Below are 4,546 nucleotides of genomic sequence, written 5' to 3' on the forward strand. Positions count from 1 at the left end.
ATAGATAGATAGATAGATAGATAGATAGATAGATAGATAGATAGATAAATTTGTATTACGATCCCAACCTTAATAGGTCATAACTCACACATACATTATTTGAGTTTCATATAACGTCCCTTTCCAGTTAAACAGTCCCTAGAACCTTTGTTGCTCTAACTGAGATTTCATCCTGGGCTCTGGATGTTCACAGCTATAGCCAAGTTTTTTTCTGTAGATGAAGGCATTTCATTAGACAGATCTAAATGATGAATTCTGCAAGACAGACCCTGGGAGAAAATCCATCCATCCATCCATTCACCCATCTATCCATCCACATACCTATCCACCCCCCACACACACCCATCCACCCATCTATCCATCCATCCACCCACCTACACATCCATCCACCCACCTATCCATCCATCCACCCACCCATCTACACATTCATCTACCCACCCACCCATCTTCACATCCATCCACCCACACACCCATCCATCCATCCATCCACCCGCCCATCCATCCTGGTAAGGTGTAAGCTTCTTCTAAAATAGACATATTTTGAGCTGGAATATATATTTCAGGAATGCTTTCTTCAGCATAGACATCAATGCCAAAAGCAATTTAGGGATAACTCTGGTACTGAGCTAGTTTCCCTTCTTGAACACTTGATTGGCAGGCACTTTATGAAAGCACAAGCATGAGCATGCCACCCTGGCCAGGCTGTGAGGATGGGTTCTAAGCTCATCAGCAAGCCATCCAGTGCCTGTATCCTCTTAGCTTCATTCTTGCCATTCCTTGCAGGCCAGGTCTCTTCTCTGGATGCAGTGAGTTCATTCTCAGTGGTTTTCCCCAGCTTCCCCTTAAATGAGCAGATTCCCAGCCCATCTTTCCCACCTGTACTCTGTAGTTTTACCCTCCTGTCCCTCAGGCTCATCCAGGCTCTGGTCCCAGCAGCATTCCCTGGTACCACCTCCTCTTTTGAAGACAGTCCCAGCACCCTCCCCACTGTGAGTCTCATCTCTAAAACATCTCTTCAGTCCCCATCATGACAAACTTAAATCACTAAAACCAAAATGACGGACTAGCCAATGAACTCCAGGAAACCTCCTGTCTCATCTCCTTGGCTCTGGCATTACAAGTTGCCATATCTGGCATTTGCAGCTTTTACATGCTGTCCCAGGGATCTGAACAGGCCTCATGGTTATACAGCAAGTATTTTACCAACTGCCATCTCCCCAGTCCCTTGCTGGCACATTTTACCAAATAATTTAATCTCTGTATTTGTGGGGGAAAAACATTATGGCATTTAGGTACAAAATTTTGTATATAGTGTGCACTGGTAATGGGTAAGTTATCTGTTTACCAAACTGCTCGATGGATGGACATTCAGATGAAAAGAGATGATGACAAAGTACAAAAATTTGATTGGTTTGCTTTAAAGCACTTATATAATTTAGAATGGAGACGATTTCAGTACCTTTGTCCAGGTGGATTTCGGGATCATTAGACCTTGGACAATTCAGAAGAGTTACTATGTTTCTAAAGAAGGTGCCTCTATGTTACATATTTATTTCGTTTAAAATGTATTACATTTGTGGGTACATATTTGTGCTCGTGTGTATTTATGTGTGTCTGTGTGTGTGTGTGTGTGTGCTACAGCACAGGTATGGAGAGCAGAGGACAACTTGGGGGAGCTAATTCTCTCCTTCCATCATATGGCCCCCAGGAATTAAACTCAGGTTGCCAGGCTTCATGGTAAGCTGCTTACATTCTGAGCCATCTTGATGGCCCCTGAGGGAACATCCATGTTTTCATGCAGACTCTAAGAACTGCAAATGAAACCAGTTACAATTTATTCATGCTCTCTGTGATTTGTTTGTTTGTTTGTGTGCTTGCTTTCTTTTTTTGGAAATTCATTTCTAAGAGCTGTAGCTGTATGTTTAATTTGTTGTTGCTTTTGTTTTTGAGTCAGGGTCTCAGTTTATAGCCTTGGCTGGCCTGGAACTCCCTAAGTAGACCAAGCTGGGCTCTAAATCATAGCGATCTGTCTGTCTCTGCTTGAATGAGGGGATGAAAGGCATAAGCCACCACACCTAACTCCATTATAAAATAGTGTCAAATGTCATAAGGAGCATGGTTATTAACTTTTCTTTAAAGGAAAATCACAAAATATAATCTCTCTTGTTTTCTCCCATACACACTTCCTAATTAAAATGAATATCATTAAAGAAGGTACTTCTCTGAAGTCAGATTTTATTTAAAAAAAAAAAAACTGTAATGGAAAAGCCTTGTAGAGTGGGACTGAAATGTTCTGTGGTTTGGAGAGAGTTTCTAAAATTCTCAGCAGATTCAAGGTTCCTTACAGCAAAGGAAACCGGAGGGCAGAAGCTCCCTGTGTGGTAGGCAAAGCAACTCCCTGTGTCAATCACCTCCATGTTGGGGGAGGGGAGAGCTGGAGGGGTGGGCCTGGTGGAAGCAGGCCCCACCACTTTCTTGTTCAGTGCTTTTCTGAAGTTTTCTGGCCAGGTGGAGACAAAGTTCAGACACGTCTTTCTTCACTGTGAGATGTGTGGATTCCAGCTTGCTTTGTGGGAAGCGCACATGAGGGTACTGAGGCTCACCAACAGCCAGCCCTGACCTGCTCAGACAGCTAATCCCTCTCAACATGAAACCCACCTACTTTGGAGTATTTGGCTTTCTGTCTATAATGCTAGGACTTTTAACTCATTCATCACTGACACTATTCATTTAAAATCTACCAGTGCTGTGCATTGCAGGGAGTTCCTGAATCTGTTCTGGCCCATGTGCTGGGAAGGTATAGGACACTTTAACCTAATAAAACATTTCATAATTCTTAAGTAATATGTTAGTATTTATAAGCACATTTAAAATGGGGAGCCCTGGGTGGTGGCACATGCCTTTAATCCCAGCACTCAGGAGGCAGAAGAAGGTGGATCTCTGTGAGTCTGAGTACAGCCTGATCTACAGAGTGAGTCCAGGACAGCCAGGGTTCTGTTACATAGAGAAACCCTGTCTTGAAAAACAAAACAAAACAAGGTATGAGATGGAAAGAGTTAATCCAAGTGTTAATCTAAATATTGAAACAACTTATATTTATTCTCAGCATGAAAATAACATCTTTATCTTAAATAAAACTCCCCACCAGTGGTAACTGATCTGAAATATCAAAACTGAAGTTGCTTAAAAACCACTTCAAATCAGGAGCAGTGGCACATGCCTGTAATCTCAGCACTAAGGAGGCAGAAGCAGCACACATCTGTGAGTTCAAGGTCAGCCTGCTCTACAAAGCAAGTTCAGGACAGCCAAGGCTACACAGAGAAACTCTGTGTGGGGTGGAGGGGAAGAACCACTTCAAAATAAAAATAAATGAATGAATGAATGAATGAATGAATGAATGAATAAATAAATAAATAAATAAATAAATACTCGATGAAAAGTAAAAGAGAGAGGAGAGAGAGAGAGAGAGAGAGAGAGAGAGAGAGAGAGAGAGAGAGAGAGAACCACTTCAAACTTAAGTTCTGAAAATAAATTCAAAGTTTGGCTTCTCAGCTCTCCAGACCAGCAAACCTAATTTCCCTCAGCAGCCACAAGAGGGAGCTGCCTAACCTCAAAAGAAATGCATTCGCTTTGAGTACTAAATCTTGGGGGTAAATTACAACCTGGCCTAGAAATTTAAGAACTATTGAAATAAACAAAACATACGATGCGTCTAAAGAGAGAAGCAAGGAGATGGAAGAAGGAGTGGTGGGCAGTGTTCAAGAAGATGAGCATGGCTGTGACTCATTCCTGGGGAGTCTGCAATCTAGGACCTCCAGGCTTGCAGGACCCTTGAAAGGCTGAGTTAGAAAACCCCTTCTGTAAGCGGGAGCAGTGTCATCAGCTCCCCGCATCCAGGTCCGAGGGCGTCCCTCCCCTGTTTACAGCCCACGTGCCCCGCAGCGGAGCTCAGTCGGGGGTCACTATTGCCTCCCGCCCACGGGCGGGACTGTGCTCACACCGCTGTGCTCAGGGTCCACATGGAGCTGTTTCCAAAAAGCCACGCACAGGTTAGCCAGGACGGGGTGCTTTGGTCTAGAGCTTCACGTGTCTGCTGTCTGCCGAGGATCGGGGAGAGTCATTTTTGGTTGGGGCGGGAGCTGCCGTTTTATTCACAGGGTGACCAGTGAGAGGAAATGTTTTCCTCACGCCTTTTTATAGCAGCACAGAACTAGAAGCTCCTTGGTTGGAAGGCAGGTGGACATATAGTCCGCGTTTAGCAAGGCCAGGGTCCCGTCAGCAGCACCACAAAACCGCAAAAACTAAGGCATTGGAAACTTAAGAGCCTGTGAAATCCAGGAGCAGAAAAACTTCAAAATAACAGCCTCACTGTTTGACACCACCAAACGGAATGAAACTGCTTAGAATATAGACTCACTAAAATCTAATTAAAAAAAAAAAAGCAAAAAGCAGTGAAAATAACAAAAGAAGGAAGGAGGGAAGGAAGGAAGGAAAGAAGGAGGAAGGAAGGAAGGAAGGAAGGAAGGAAGGAAGGAAGGAAGGAAGG

This window comes from Psammomys obesus, unplaced genomic scaffold (genome assembly GCF_907164565.1).
Source record: "Psammomys obesus unplaced genomic scaffold, mPsaObe1.curated_primary_1811, whole genome shotgun sequence".
NCBI lineage: Eukaryota > Metazoa > Chordata > Mammalia > Rodentia > Muridae > Psammomys > Psammomys obesus.